The sequence below is a fragment of the Trematomus bernacchii genome, unplaced genomic scaffold (assembly GCF_902827165.1).
Source record: "Trematomus bernacchii unplaced genomic scaffold, fTreBer1.1, whole genome shotgun sequence".
NCBI classification, from domain to species: domain Eukaryota; kingdom Metazoa; phylum Chordata; class Actinopteri; order Perciformes; family Nototheniidae; genus Trematomus; species Trematomus bernacchii.
The window spans coordinates 8,238,874-8,256,265 of record NW_022987477.1 but is presented as its reverse complement, the minus strand read 5'-3'; positions in this window follow the sequence as shown (position 1 = coordinate 8,256,265).

Sequence of the window (17,392 nt, the reverse complement as noted above, 5' to 3'; positions counted from 1 at the left end):
AGGTGCTCGATTGTGGTGGATATTGCTGAGTGGGGCAATCTCTGGCCAAATGTCTACAATCTCCACATATGAAGCAGATACACAGGTGTTTGCTGTTGAAGATACTGTGGTGCTTGTGGCTGTTCTTGGGTAGGAAGATACACAGGTATTTGCTGTTGCTGGAATTGTGTGGGAAGATACTGCGGTGCTTGTGGCTGTACTTGGGTAGGAAGATACACAGGTGTCTGCTGTTGCTGGAATTGTGTGGGAAGATACTGTGGTGCTTGTGGCTGTACTTGGGTAGGAAGATACACAGGTATTTGCTGTTGCTGGAATTGTGTGGGAAGATACTGCGGTGCTTGTGGCTGTACTTGGGTAGGAAGATACACAGGTGTCTGCTGAACTTGGTTTTGTGGACATTCTTTGGACCAATGTGACGTCTGACCACATGTGTAGCAGCCACCATTTTGGAAACTTCCTCCTCCGCTTTGTTGGTTTTGCACTTGATTCTCTGGTTCTTCCTGAGTTTGAACTGTTGGAGGTGTCCGCCCTGCCTTCTCTGCTAGTATGGCCATCTGCTTTGTCGATTTCTTGTTTTTATTAGCTTCGGTATCTTTCTCAGCTATTTGTATCTTCAAGAGTCTTCTAGCTAGTATTTTGTCGTCTTCATCATTTTCCCTCTGTGTTGCCTGGTATTTCATATCGTGGTGAATGAGATGTTGTCTCCATTCTTCAATGGGTTTAGTGTCTAATCCCACCACGTCTCCCAGGCATGCCTGCACTGATGGGGGAAGGGCTTTAATGACAGCGTTCTTCCACAACATTTCAACAGATGGAGAAAGATCATGTCGTTCTCCCGTGCTGTCCTCCCACACTCCTTCACATCTCTTCAAGAAGGTATGCATGTCTTCCCCCTGCTCTTTTCTCAGGCTGTTGAGGGCATGTAAACTGCGTGTTGTCGGGTAGATGTGACGGATAGCAGCCCAATAGCTCGACCTGATATTGTTGAATGAAGTGTCATCTGGAGAGTTGGTGCATTGGGCCTTGGAATCTACTGCTCTTGCCTCTAGTCTTCCTTCTATCCGTCTAAGCAGTGCCCTCATGTCTCCCAAGCACAGGTGGTCTTGGCCAGTGTACTTCTCCAGATCTTTCACCCACTTCTGACCTCCTTGGGTGAGTGGAGGTAGCTTTGCCACTAATGATTCCATGTCCCTGTGGTGTGTTGCTGCTGCACGGGTCTGCATGCTGGACAGGACTTGAACTGAGCTCGGTTTCGTCAGATTTGATCACCACATCATTTGAAAGGTGGTGGCGCTCCTCTTCTTCCTCATCCTCCTCTTCCTCTTCTTCATCTTCCTCCGCTCCTTTCTTGAGGCGGATGTAGAGGTTGGAGGATCGGATTCTGCTGCTGATCTTCTCCGGCGTCAGAGAGTCCACCTGCAGCGGCTGCAGCGTCTTCGTGCGGTCGGAGGTGAAGAACTCGAAGTCGTCCGTCAGCCGAGGAAACGTGGAGCGAAGAAGAAGCAGGAACTGTTCCTCCGAGAGACCGCGGGGGAAACACACCTCCTGCACCGGGCCCACGGTGTTAGAGAGAGCGAGGGTGCGGGCGTCCTCCAGGATGCAGACCCTGATGAGGACTTCTCTCTGAGGCCTGTCAGACGCTCGGGGGGGAATCGGCCTCTGTGTTATTTGAAAATCGGGGTCTTTGGGATCTGGCTTCGGCTGCTCTTCCTCTTCATCATCATCGTCGTACCACAGCATGCCGAGGCTCCCCGTCTCCTGCTCGGCTGGCTGCTGCTGCTCCTCCTCTTCACTGGAAACCACCACATGGTCTTCAGCATCTGGAACCAGGGCTCTCCTCTGCAGATTGATCCGGGGCTTCAGGAGCTCCAGCTCGGAGTCCCTTCGTGGTTGCCAATTATTAGTGATTCTTGAACCCCGAGAGCAGGAGAGACTGAAAAGAGTCAAGGCAAGCTTATAAAAGTTAACAGCATTTAATTACACAAAAGATGCGGTGGTTTACAAATGAAATTGCAAGCGGAGACACTCTCCCCATGTGTTGGTCAGCCCAGGTCAGGAGGCGAGCACTCCTGATTCTTGGCTTGGTCTTCCTGTTGTCATCTGAGGTCTTCTCCTATTGGCCAGCGTCGTCGGGGGGGCGGGTCCAATGCAATTCCTGCCTTTTTTTTGTTGCTAAATTACATCCTTCTGGTGTCTGTGGTTATTTAAACATTCCCTGATAAACGTTATTCAGCGTCAATAAATGAGTGCTAATCCCAGTGTGTTTAGTGTACATCATCACATGTAATTTCACCTTCAATTCACAGTTTCAAAACGTTAGCCACATGCTAAATGCTAACCGGAAATGAAGGATTTTCAGAATAAAATTGCTTTTAAGCTGACGGAATGTTTAAACTAAATTATGCCATAAAACATTGATTTTAATTTCTAACAATGGCTAAAACGCTTTTCTAAAATCTGATTTATGACATGAATCAGATGCGGAGAAAGGCCGGCTCGGTTCGCTGACGGCCGGTGTTGTGTCAAATTATGCACCCCCTTCGTGAAATGCACCCCGTGTCACGGGAACGCGCATTTCTAAATGAAACGTTTAGACTTTAAAACGATGCTTAAAACGAAAAGTAAACGTCCAGGTTTTTTTTAATGGTAACTCATATATCTTGATTCTTGTGGTTAAACTTTTCGCTCCGTATTTTGTGTATCGACTGACAGCCCTAATATATTTATATATATAAATAACAACATCTTGTATTTTAGTTACACCCGCTAGACAACAGTGGAGGGTTCGAGAAACAACCGTGTTTGCCGGGTGCTCCGCGGCGGAGGTGGGGAGGTTCCAGCCGGGAACCTCCACCCCGCTGCGGGACCCGTGGTGGGACCCCTGAGTCAGACGGTACGTCTTATACCCCATTCACACCAACGGTGTTTCGGGGCCGGTTCGGTGCTGGTGCTTGAAAAGCACCGGGTTTTCCTGTTCACACCGCAGCGGAGCAGCCTCTAAGCTCCGGAATCCGGTTCGTTTCGAGCACCAAAAAGTTGTCCGTGTAGAAGCAAGAACCGCTTACGTCGGAGGGGGGCGAGATTAACCTGAGATAACAGTTACGGGCCGTCTCCACAGCAGCGTTAAAAAATCTTGAAACGCTTCTGCCCATTCACTTTGAATGGGGTGACGTCACTTTCCCTCACTTTTCGCCGGAATGCATTGTGGGCAGGCGAGCGGAGATTCTCAGGATTTTCAAGATTCAAAGTTGAACAATGTTCAACTTTTGAAGCTGAGGTGGAAGCGGCAGCCAATCAAATCCCGTGTACGCAAATCTGGCAGTTCAAGCTCTAGCCAATCAAACGGCGTGTATGCTGAATGTCTTTCTATTATGAATTTAAATTAAATGTATATCCCCATAATAACCTAAACAATAAAGTCCATGGCTTTTACATCTATTTACCAGGCTAGTTACAAGATGTTGTCTAAATTAAATTCTGTGTCATTACATTACTATGTTTTAGCTTAACTTAACTGTAATATGTTCTTTCTATATTTCAAACCTCAGTTACTGTCTAATGTCTCATTATCACAGGTCAACTTCTTCTGTATTCTATTCTGGAATTACATCTCTCACAGTAGCCCCTTGGCCACTGCTTCTGCATCTGTGTTACCTGTTCAAAATGCAATCAATATTTAGAAACTTGTCAACATTCATCAAACAGTATCTTATCCCCAGATATGGAGCAGGTTAATTCTAAAACTATCATTCAATGCTCAGTTTGAACATCTGGGTTGGGGCGGAAGGTTTCTTTCAATCCCTAAAAGAAATATTTAAATTGTGAATTTTACAGCCATGTTGACGTTATACATTATACATTTATACACACTCCCCCCTTTTTACACATGAACTCATGTGTAACAAAATTCTGTAATGGGGAGGGGAAAGAAAACGTTCAGGTAAATATTGGTTAGGGACATAGCGAACATTATTTACAATTATACATCCATTATTATTATTTCCACAGTAAACACTTCAGTGAAAATAAGTGTTTCTCTCCGTCCTTCAGTCCTAAAAGAAACAGAATCTTCAGATTTTAGTTTGAGTTTTATATTTGCAAACTGCCAACTCCTGTGGGAGTAAAATATCATCAAGTAGATTAGAAATGGGTCACATGTGCGGTTTCCCCTTTTTTGTGGAATTTTTAGGAAACCTCTCGTTTCCCTTGGAGCTCCAAAATAATATGGTAGTCCAAAACCATGCTTGGTTAGTTATTGTTTTAGAATCATGCAGTTACACTGATCACATGCCGGCATTCATTCACACTCATACCGTCTGGTTGTCAAGTCAGGTGTGGTCAGGTACACCCCAGAGTCAGTCATTGACAGTGCTTTTGTCACACTGTCAGTCAGGGTCAAAGGTCATTTGGTCTCGGTCTTTTGGCCATGTCGTGCTCTGCAGAGTCTTTTCAGAGGTAAATCAGCGTACCCTCTATCTACAAAAAGATGTCATATGCGGAGCGCCATTCCTTATTCATTCACAATTTCAACTATGATTTTCAAGATGGTATTAACTTTTCATTGGGACTTCTGCTTCCCATATTTCCTGACACTTGGTACAAAACTCACTTCCTTATAGTACTACTACTACTACTGCAATTCATTTACACCTAATTAGTATTAAAATGTCTAATAGATCTATTTCAGAAACTTGTGTATATAACTATTATCTTGAGTCAAACCATTACTAGGATCCGTGTAGCTCTGCTATGTAAACAACGTTAACCTCTTTAGCAGTGTGTGGAACCTTGGGTGTCCGAACATGCAACAATTACTCCCTCCTTTATCAAGGATTTAAAAACAGAAGTCATTTCATATTTCCCTCTTAAAGCCCTCCTATGGTAATAACTATGCCACAATGGTGAAACCAATACTTTAGATTGGAATACTATATTTGGAATGTTATGTAAACTTCTAAAAATTATTTCAACCATTGTTACATATTTACCCAACATAACTCTTCCTATAAATTGAAATACTTACATGTTTCAAGCATCACATATTTCACACACTACGAAAGAACATCTCCATACTTTCTCCAATATTTAAAATCCCACTGTTACTTAGAACAATAGTATAAAACCTGCAGAGCACACTAATCAGATCACAGTAATGTAAATTGACTCAAGTGTAGGCCTATGTCTACTTTCTATTATACTTAATTACTTTTAGTGAACATTTGTTTATATTATCTAAATTCCTTGTCTATGACATGCAAATAGTTTGAGTGTAAAAATGTGTTTTTTCTCTATGTATTTACACTCTACGGATTCTTGAGTTTATTCATCTCCTGGTGCTGTCGTTCCTAAAAATGTTCAATTCCTTATTGTTTTGTACCAGTTTTTTCAAAATCAGTTCCAACTGCCGTGCCGTTTCAGGTAATGTGGCGGTACGGCTACACAATTTGTAAGAAGGTGCCAACATGTTCCTTTGTTAACTCTGATCCAGAGTGCATCTGCAGTGCGTTCTACAACTTCCCATGGTCCACTCCGTACAGGTTACAACGACTTCATCTTGTGGATTTTTACATTTACCCAATCACCTGATCCAACAGAAATATTCATCATGGACCTGGCATATGCTTCCGCCTCAATTTTTCTAATATCCGACACTGGTTCTCCTCTGTGTTGTGAGGTGCTCGATTGTGGTGGATATTGCTGAGTGGGGCAATCTCTGGCCAAATGTCTACAATCTCCACATATGAAGCAGATACACAGGTGTTTGCTGTTGAAGATACTGTGGTGCTTGTGGCTGTTCTTGGGTAGGAAGATACACAGGTATTTGCTGTTGCTGGAATTGTGTGGGAAGATACTGCGGTGCTTGTGACTGTACTTGGGTAGGAAGATACACAGGTGTCTGCTGTTGCTGGAATTGTGTGGGAAGATACTGTGGTGCTTGTGACTGTACTTGGGTAGGAAGATACACAGGTATTTGCTGTTGCTGGAATTGTGTGGGAAGATACTGTGGCACCTGTGGCTGTACTTGGGTAGGAAGATACACAGGTATTTGCTGTTGCTGGAATTGTGTGGGAAGATACTGCGGTGCTTGTGGCTGTACTTGGGTAGGAAGATACACAGGTGTCTGCTGAACTTGGTTTTGTGGACATTCTTTGGACCAATGTGACGTCTGACCACATGTGTAGCAGCCACCATTTTGGAAACTTCCTCCTCCGCTTTGTTGGTTTTGCACTTGATTCTCTGGTTCTTCCTGAGTTTGAACTGTTGGAGGTGTCCGCCCTGCCTTCTCTGCTAGTATGGCCATCTGCTTTGTCGATTTCTTGTTTTTATTAGCTTCGGTATCTTTCTCAGCTATTTGTATCTTCAAGAGTCTTCTAGCTAGTATTTTGTCGTCTTCATCATTTTCCCTCTGTGTTGCCTGGTATTTCATATCGTGGTGAATGAGATGTTGTCTCCATTCTTCAATGGGTTTAGTGTCTAATCCCACCACGTCTCCCAGGCATGCCTGCACTGATGGGGGAAGGGCTTTAATGACAGCGTTCTTCCACAACATTTCAACAGATGGAGAAAGATCATGTCGTTCTCCCGTGCTGTCCTCCCACACTCCTTCACATCTCTTCAAGAAGGTATGCATGTCTTCCCCCTGCTCTTTTCTCAGGCTGGTGAGGGCATGTAAACTGCGTGTTGTCGGGTAGATGTGACGGATAGCAGCCCAATAGCTCGACCTGATATTGTTGAATGAAGTGTCATCTGGAGAGTTGGTGCATTGGGCCTTGGAATCTACTGCTCTTGCCTCTAGTCTTCCTTCTATCCGTCTAAGCAGTGCCCTCATGTCTCCCAAGCACAGGTGGTCTTGGCCAGTGTACTTCTCCAGATCTTTCACCCACTTCTGACCTCCTTGGGTGAGTGGAGGTAGCTTTGCCACTAATGATTCCATGTCCCTGTGGTGTGTTGCTGCTGCACGGGTCTGCATGCTGGACAGGACTTGAACTGAGCTCGGTTTCGTCAGATTTGATCACCACATCATTTGAAAGGTGGTGGCGCTCCTCTTCTTCCTCATCCTCCTCTTCCTCTTCTTCATCCTCCTCCTCTTCTTCCTCCGCTCCTTTCTTGAGGCGGATGTAGAGGTTGGAGGATCGGATTCTGCTGCTGATCTTCTCCGGCGTCAGAGAGTCCACCTGCAGCGGCTGCAGCGTCTTCGTGCGGTCGGAGGTGAAGAACTCGAAGTCGTCCGTCAGCCGAGGAAACGTGGAGCGAAGAAGAAGCAGGAACTGTTCCTCCGAGAGACCGCGGGGGAAACACACCTCCTGCACCGGGCCCACGGTGTTGGAGAGAGCGAGGGTGCGGGCGTCCTCCAGGATGCAGACCCTGATGAGGACTTCTCTCTGAGGCCTGTCAGACGCTCGGGGGGGAATCGGCCTCTGTGTTATTTGAAAATCGGGGTCTTTGGGATCTGGCTTCGGCTGCTCTTCCTCTTCATCATCATCGTCGTACCACAGCATGCCGAGGCTCCCCGTCTCCTGCTCGGCTGGCTGCTGCTGCTCCTCCTCTTCACTGGAAACCACCACATGGTCTTCAGCATCTGGAACCAGGGCTCTCCTCTGCAGATTGATCCGGGGCTTCAGGAGCTCCAGCTCGGAGTCCCTTCGTGGTTGCCAATTATTAGTGATTCTTGAACCCCGAGAGCAGGAGAGACTGAAAAGAGTCAAGGCAAGCTTATAAAAGTTAACAGCATTTAATTACACAAAAGATGCGGTGGTTTACAAATGAAATTGCAAGCGGAGACACTCTCCCCATGTGTTGGTCAGCCCAGGTCAGGAGGCGAGCACTCCTGATTCTTGGCTTGGTCTTCCTGTTGTCATCTGAGGTCTTCTCCTATTGGCCAGCATCGTCGGGGGGGCGGGTCCAATGCAATTCCTGCCTTTTTTTTGTTGCTAAATTACATCCTTCTGGTGTCTGTGGTTATTTAAACATTCCCTGATAAACGTTATTCAGCGTCAATAAATGAGTGCTAATCCCAGTGTGTTTAGTGTACATCATCACATGTAATTTCACCTTCAATTCACAGTTTCAAAACGTTAGCCACATGCTAAATGCTAACCGGAAATGAAGGATTTTCAGAATAAAATTGCTTTTAAGCTGACGGAATGTTTAAACTAAATTATGCCATAAAACATTGATTTTAATTTCTAACAATGGCTAAAACGCTTTTCTAAAATCTGATTTATGACATGAATCAGATGCGGAGAAAGGCCGGCTCGGTTCGCTGACGGCCGGTGTTGTGTCAAATTATGCACCCCCTTCGTGAAATGCACCCCGTGTCACGGGAACGCGCATTTCTAAATGAAACGTTTAGACTTTAAAACGATGCTTAAAACGAAAAGTAAACGTCCAGGTTTTTTTTAATGGTAACTCATATATCTTGATTCTTGTGGTTAAACTTTTCGCTCCGTATTTTGTGTATCGACTGACAGCCCTAATATATTTATATATATAAATAACAACATCTTGTATTTTAGTTACACCCGCTAGACAACAGTGGAGGGTTCGAGAAACAACCGTGTTTGCCGGGTGCTCCGCGGCGGAGGTGGGGAGGTTCCAGCCGGGAACCTCCACCCCGCTGCGGGACCCGTGGTGGGACCCCTGAGTCAGACGGTACGTCTTATACCCCATTCACACCAACGGTGTTTCGGGGCCGGTTCGGTGCTGGTGCTTGAAAAGCACCGGGTTTTCCTGTTCACACCGCAGCGGAGCAGCCTCTAAGCTCCGGAATCCGGTTCGTTTCGAGCACCAAAAAGTTGTCCGTGTAGAAGCAAGAACCGCTTACGTCGGAGGGGGGCGAGATTAACCTGAGATAACAGTTACGGGCCGTCTCCACAGCAGCGTTAAAAAATCTTGAAACGCTTCTGCCCATTCACTTTGAATGGGGTGACGTCACTTTCCCTCACTTTTCGCCGGAATGCATTGTGGGCAGGCGAGCGGAGATTCTCAGGATTTTCAAGATTCAAAGTTGAACAATGTTCAACTTTTGAAGCTGAGGTGGAAGCGGCAGCCAATCAAATCCCGTGTACGCAAATCTGGCAGTTCAAGCTCTAGCCAATCAAACGGCGTGTATGCTGAATGTCTTTCTATTATGAATTTAAATTAAATGTATATCCCCATAATAACCTAAACAATAAAGTCCATGGCTTTTACATCTATTTACCAGGCTAGTTACAAGATGTTGTCTAAATTAAATTCTGTGTCATTACATTACTATGTTTTAGCTTAACTTAACTGTAATATGTTCTTTCTATATTTCAAACCTCAGTTACTGTCTAATGTCTCATTATCACAGGTCAACTTCTTCTGTATTCTATTCTGGAATTACATCTCTCACAGTTTTTTAACGCTGCTGTGGAGACGGCCCGTAACGGACCGTCTCCACAGCAGCGTTAAAAAAATCTTGGAGGTGGGCGTATCTGAGGCTTGGGGATTTTTTTGCGATCAACCAATCACATGAATCTCCCGCCCGCGACATACGAAGCCAAAAAGCCCGAAGTAAACTGGATATAAACTCCCCAAAACAGGCGAAAACATACCACTGTCTCTGCCACCTCCCTCCATGCCTGGCTCCTCCGGTTTATATCCCGGTAGGTCTGGTCATAAAGCACCGGGTGATTGATTCGCTACCGCTAATTTCTCCTCCATTTTTTGGAATATGAGGAAATGATCTGCGGTATGTCTCTCCCAGCATACACGCCGTTTGATTGGCTAGAGCTTGAACTGCCAGATTTGCGTACACGGGATTTGATTGGCTGCCGCTTCCACCTCAGCTTCAAAAGTTGAACATTGTTCAACTTTGAATCTTGAAAATCCTGAGAATCTCCGCTCGCCTGCCCACAATGCATTCCGGCGAAAAGTGAGGGAAAGTGACGTCACCCCATTCAAAGTGAATGGGCAGAAGCGTTTCAAGATTTTTTTAACGCTGCTGTGGAGACGGCCCGTTAAGGCGAGTACGGCAAATAAAAGTTGTAACCAGCAGTAGTGCTGAGCAAAGTGACTAGAACGCAACCACACACTTGTAAAAAAAAAACACGCTTTATAAAGTCAGGCAACACTAACCAGGCTTCGTGTGATTCTGTTTATTTGTACCTTACTTTGACCATCCGTTCGCTGTTATTGATCATTGTGGAGAGCAGGCAGACGTTTTGTTTGTTATTATAGCAGCTAACAGATGGAATCAATACATGGGCTGCACAGGTTGTCATGTCCGACTATCACAAGTAGAATCATAATGAAAAATACGCCGGTAAAAAGTGCCTGTATAAAACGGCTTAGCAAGTAGTCAGTTTAGCTTCGGTTGCTATGCTAACATCACCCATGTTATACCAGAGAAACTTTCATAACAGCGTTGTGATGCCAAACAGCGTCAATTCAGACTGACACCAAACAGCGTCAATTCAGACTGACACACATTCACTTAAGGGGAACTGGGGATATGTAACAGCTGCTTGTGACAGTCAGACAGTGAATACTTTAGAGCCGTGTGAGCTAACCCGGAGCTAACGGGAGAATACACTCCCGTTGAAGAGCAGTCAGCACTGCAGCGGTCGGTAAATGCCGCTGAAACACATTAATAAACAATGAACCACGGCACTCTGGAGAAAAGTATAAGGTTGGAGAAGTCGTTATTTAATTTAATCTGGCTTCGTATGATTAAAAGCAACACGATCATCGACCCGAAGCAGTCCCCGGCCCGTTGTTCTTGTGAGGTGAGCTCCGTTGGGGAGAAACTCAGCGACGTAAACTGTGACGTCATGACGCAGCAGCGGCAGCACCAGTCGGGCTCTGAGCGGTGTGAAAAGAGCCGGCGCTAAACCGAAGAACCGGTTCTGAACCAGAAAAGCTCTAGCACGGAGCTAGAAGGGGAAAAGCCTTGGTGTGAAAGGGGTATCAGTCACGCTTCATATCGGCCGGCCCGAGAAGGAAGAGACACGCAGAGTGGGGGAAGTCCCCCACCCCAACGCAGCCCACCCTCCCGGCCATCAGAGTCGAACCCGCAGTTCAGAGGAACCGACCGCCAGAGCACCAGCACTAGGCCGGGCCGGTGGAGGCCCTCCGATGGTGGGTCGCGTTTGCCATTCGATTAGTGAGAGGAGAGGAGAAAAATGCAACAAACATTTTCAAAATCCGTTAATATATGGATGAGTGGGGGGGGGAAACGGCTGGACACAGGCCGTGGGGGGCAGTGTCCCCGGTAGAAGGAACCGGGTGACATAGCCAAAAAAAAGAAAAATGAATAAAACCGGGGAAAATGGGGGGAAAAGTGAAAAAAAGTGTCCGAAAATAGGCACTCGTGAAGCGGGCAGAGTCCCCTGTCAACTCCCGTTACATTCCTCCATAGTGTCATTTGAGCAAAAAAATGGCTAAGTCAACTTTTACAAGAACCAGGCTGGGGGGGTCAAAAGGGCTTGACCAAGGCCGACCCAAAGTGCATGGTGAGCGGACTCATCACCTCCGTGATGAGTCTCCATTGTGATTTGAAAACTTCCATCAGACGAGTCCTTCGGGGGGCGGGGAAAAAAACATGTTCGTCAGAATCGTCACTTCCTGTACTGAGTGGAGGTGTCCTGACAGTGAAGCCTACACCGGAACTGTCCTGAGAGTGGAGGCCTGCAGGCAGACCCCTCACCAATTGAAGAGACAGATCACGTTTTGTTCTACGACATTAAATACATCAACAGTGAACCCACTGGTGATTTTTGAAGAGTTGACGTGTCTGAAAAACGATGGTTGTTAACATGTGGCTGAATAGGACTACAGAAGTTGTCGAGGCCGTTGTACGTCATTACACCAAACACGTAAACACTCCTCTAAGTTTGTTTTTCCCGTGTTCTGCTTGCAAGTACCTGCCTCCTGCAAACTGTTAAAACAAACGCTTCAACTTGTACAATTTTGAATCTGTATTTTGAATATGGATCTTAAGTTGGCGTGACGTTGAAGCAGTGACCCTGCTGTAGTTCGTTTATAGCATAACGTTAGCATTTTGCTTCTGGCGGTTAGATTTACGATTAGAAAATTATAAAAATAGGGTAGACATGTGGATATTATCCGGCTGAACAAAACGTGATCCGTCTCTTAAATGTGTCAACCACAGACCTTATTTCGAGCTATTTTCCAAAATCCTATGGAGAAATTGCATTGCTTTTTTGTTGAAGGAACCGGAAGGAGTTTACTTCCGGGTTTTAGGACGCGTCACTGTGGCACTCTATCTACCTGCATTGCAATTACTCTAAACGTGTAATAACGTCCTTTAACCAGTAGGTGGTTTGGGTTAAAAAGCTGTCAAGTTTACAGTGTTAACACAATAAATGATACTGCTGTTTCCGGTTTAGTATACGACGGATATATTTTGTGTCCACACATATATTGTTTTGATATTTGTAACACAAAAGCGATGGAAAAAACCCACAGGAACACAGAAAAGATGGTCCTAGTTAATAAAAAACAATAATATCAAAACTAAATATTACTACTAACTTTATTGTGATATTAAAACAGAACGGTAAAAGAATAGTTTCCGGTCTATTCTGAGGCCCAAAGTCTGTAGATAAATAAAGAACTACGAAAGATGTATAATATTTAATGCAGCCAAACCATTTATTACAATGCATTCATGTGATGACTTTCAAAAAGTAAAGCAAGCACTGCTGAATAAAGTATGATTTGATCTTTTACGAAACGTTTTTTTCATAAGGAATGCAGTTGGAGGTCAACCAATCACAGAGCTTGAGGACTAATCACAGGGTTTGTCCATGGATGTATAATAAGAACTGGAAAAAGCGTGGGAGGCGGGGCCTCGTTCATTCCTATGAGAGTTGCTCATTGGCGCATGAAGACAAAATGGCCCAACTTTTGAGAGAGCGAAACGTCACAACAGTATTCATATAATCAGGGGTGCACATAACTGGTACGCAGGTACGCATGCGCGGCAACAATCTGAAATGCGTACCGTCACTTGTGTCACAAAGAGCATTTGCGTACCGACGTAAATGTGAAGCTTTTCCAGAAGGCGGTTAGTTCACCGGACGACAGAGTCGGTCTCCGTGTGCACAGACAGGGCTGCTATTAACTTCGGTCTGTACAGCAGCCCTGCGCTAAAACAGCTGATCACAATGTTCACACGCTCCGCGGTCACGAAGCTCTGTACTCTACTACCACCCCCCCCGTTGACAATCGGTTGGAGTACCAAACACTGACTCCAGGTACTCATCTGAGTACCTCACTGAGAAGGTTGTGTGCACCCCTGCATCATATAATCCGTTATTGTGCATCCATGCGTAAAGGTAAAACTCACGTAGTACTGAACACGTCACATGAACGTGCCGGGCGGCACGGTCCCGTGGGTTAGATGCGCGTTCATAATGCAGAGGAAAATAACTCTCAGAATAACGTTATTAGCACATTTTACAACTTGAGGACTGAATGTTTTTAATAAGGGCTATACAAATGTTCATACTGGGTAGTTTATTTAGTTTAAAAGAAATTATCCAACGATTTACAGACGTCTCTTTCCCAATGTCAGTCAATGGGAAAAAGTCTCTCCGGGCCCAGCGACTGATACGGAAGTGTAGTACCGCCGTTTGGCCACAACGAATATTTTCCTCAGAGTCCAGCGCACTTCCTGGGGGCTTGGGTTTGTCGAGCAAAGCTGAACAATAACTGAGTATGGGTAGTGTAGTGTCTTCTGCCATCCTAAACTCCGAAAAAAAAATTTGTATCTCCCAATCGAAGGGGAAAAATACAAAAGCATTGTACACAATTTAAACCAATCAATGTTGTGTAATTATCAAGGATAATCTGGTGTTTTTGAGTTGATGAGTAGTGCAGATATCACTGTAAAATCAATCGACAGTAAGGAGAATACTTACTTCCGGGTGTAAAATTCTCCGTTATCCAATGGGAATGGATATTGCCTTTAACATTCCCGCCGACATGGACCGATGCGGTGCTTCCCTGAGCGTAAAATACCGCCGCCGATGGGAATACATTGCAATCAGTTGAAAGCTCTTTGCGTCCGTTTATGAAGCTGAAGGAGACTCGGCGCGTCACAACTGCACGCCAAAGGACCCTGACCAAGGGTCGCTATTGGCTATCAGGGAGTGAGACTGTGTTGCATTATGAACAAAATACCGGAAATAATAAAAAAAAATAAGGGGGGAAAAAAACAAAAAACAAAACATTTTCAGTGGATCCTGCTGTTGAGCTCGGCCATCGCCAAGACTTTTCTACGTTCGAGACTGACTATAAAAGTTCAGAGCCCTCAAACTGATATCACAACAGTTTGTGGTTCAGAATCTCCCAAACAATCATTTTTCTGAAGTAGGGCATGTGTTTCTGTGTGAGTGTGATTCATCTACTGACTCTCTACAGCTTTTTGCTGTGGAGAGTCCAGTCTGAGGTATCCAGTGCTTTGCCTTTTTTGTCTTTACTTTCCTGGACTCTTCTCACCTTCTCACCTGAATCTCCTCCCAGAGCACCATTGTGTTTTATTTTACATCTCACAGAGGGGCGTGGCCAGCAGCAGCTCATTTGCATTTTGAGCTACAGATACAGAATATCTTGTTTTGGAACAAGGCTGAAACAGAGGGGTTTATCCTGTTAAGCCCCAAGCCTGTTTTTCAGGTCTCATGCTCGAAAATGACATTCCCAGAACAAATGACTATATCTTCTCTTCTAAATGGGGTAAATTAATAATCTTTTTTCTCAAAGCAATGATAAACCTGTGAGTTGGATGTAGAAAAGTCAGAATCAATATAGAATCTTTTTATTTTAAAGTAAATTCAGATTGAACATAGTAAAAAAATGTAAATGATAGTGTCCGTCCAAAAAAAAAACATTACTTATAGTGAACACCACCCTTGAATGATGGGATAGTAGACTAAAAGCTTTAGGAATCCAAACTATAACATATATTAAGTACCCTGTATCAATATTGATGCAAAACAAGTGACATTTGACAATTTTAGAGTGGTTTAGCAAAAAGGAAAGCACTTCTGGGGTCATTTGGGTGGATTTGCCATATCTCTGGCCCCCCTCGGTCGATTTTGATGATTGACACCTCTTTTGAACCGTTAGAGCCAATAGAATTGAGGGGAAATTCATAAAATCCATCTAAACATTACCATTGGTGAATGCATGCCAGCACGCCAGTAGCCTAGGCAGAAATGTACTTTAGGGTGGGCCTGTAAAAAATAGGGTGGGCCAGATTTTTCTTCTGCGCATCAGAAGCTAACAACAATCCCCGCTGTACCTCTATAAAGCGAGCGTGTCTGCTACTGCCTGTCATGAAACTATGCAAACTGTTCACTGTTTCAAAGAATGTGGCAACGTGTCCAGACGCTTTTGATGCTGCACAGAGTACCAAATGTAATCTGTGTGAATTACAGTGCACGTAGACAGCATGAGGAAAAGTTTGTTTTAAAATCATCTGCACACCTCCCTTTTTGCCCGACATAACCGAGGCCCCGTCAAAACTGAAGCCAGCGCACAGAGATGGGTCAAGTTGCAATGGTTCGATGATCTGTAATATCTTGTCTGAAATTCCCCTTGCACTCAGGTCACTTGTGTCCATGAAGCCGATTGCGCATTCTTTTATTTTCCCTGTGTGAATGTATCTCACACAAACAGCAACGAGTTTGCGCTTGGAAGGATCCTTATACTCATCTGCCATGAGAGCATAATATGTACCCGGTGTCTCACAGACCTCCGCTTTTATTTTACGCAATAATGAGGTGGCTGATTCCAGCAACTCGTTTTGCATTTCAGGGCTCAATAGTGTCGCATTTTTGGGCAATTCGTCGAGACGAGCTTTGATCTCCGGATCATATTTACACATTAATTCAAATAATTCTAGGAAGTTACCGTTATTAAGATCTTCCTTGGTTTCCCTGTGTCCACGTAGAGAGATGTTTGGCACAGAACAGCGCAATATCAAGGACGACTTTAAGATGCTTCCGATTTCTTTCTATAAAGTCATGATCATGTGCCTCCTGGTTGATTTGGTCAACAACATTCCCCTTCCTGACGTTTAGGTTCCCTTGTAGCATTCAAACCTGCTCATGGACTTGCAGTGGGCCTCGCTTTTTTCATGTCTCTCCAACGACTTACGCAGGTGCTTCCAGTCTTGATAGCCATCCCTCGTGAATGCACCTTCAGCTCCTGGGCTGGGGAAATGTCTGCACATTTTGCAGAAAAGCGCGTCCGTACTTGTGCTGTATTACACCCAGGGAAAATCTCCATACCACCTCGATGAGAAGCACCTTGCTTTCCCATGATTAAGAGTGTAAGGGAACTTATTCAATTGTGGCTGTGAAGGCGGTTCATCAATTGCAGACAGACTAGCAGGTACGCCTACACCTGCTTCACGCTGACGACCGGGAGCGGGCGGGGGCACTGCTAGCGCCGTGGAGCAAGCGGCCGTAACAGTCTCCGGACTAGTCGGAGAGCCTGGCCCTGGATTGCTGCTAGATGAGGGCAGTGGGGGCTCTTCTTGGAGTCTGTCTTTTAAAAAAAAAAGTTCATTAGTGAACTTTGAGCCATCATTTATTTTGCAGGCAGCTCTCTGCCTCTCTCACGTTATTATGGCGTGCACCGGAACCAACAACCAGTTTTTACCGTAAATTAGTTCGGTTCAGAGGATAAAACACATACAACATTAATTCAACTCGATATTTGTTCACTTGTATTTCACTTTGAATGCTTGGATATTCTCAATGGGTGAATACATTTTTTTATAATAATAATTAAATAATTAAAAAAAGAAAAGGAAAAAGAAATTACACCGAAGCTTTCTCAGGGTGGGCCAATGAGTAAACTGGGTGGGCCTGGGCCCGCCCTATGGTGGCTACGCCACTGCAGCACGCCCAAAACCGGAAGCTGGGTTGTAGCTCTCACAAGCATGCATATGACATCTCCGTTTTTGAGGGTTTTGGACAAAAATGGAAGGATGGATTATCAGTAATCCTTTCAAAGTGACACAGACACATTGGATTAACCTTCAGCAGCTTTGTTATCGTTTTAATGCCATTGAACAAAGCGGCAAACTCTGGGGAAGAGCCGGGACGCCAATACGGAACAATACGGAAGTGCCACAAACTGCAGTTCATATATTGGCCGATAGGCGATGACTGCAGAAAGGAGCAATTTCCATAGACCCCCATGTTAAAATGCCCAATTTTACAGCAGAAAAAAACAAGTTTCTACCCCTGGATTCAATAAATATTATTATAGATATAGTTAGATTCCACCTTCATGATTATGAATCTGTGAGTGAATTGTTTTCTAACGCGACCCTTTTATTTATATTAGGTCTTAACGTTTTTGCATAAATTAGGGCGTGGTCACTTTGATA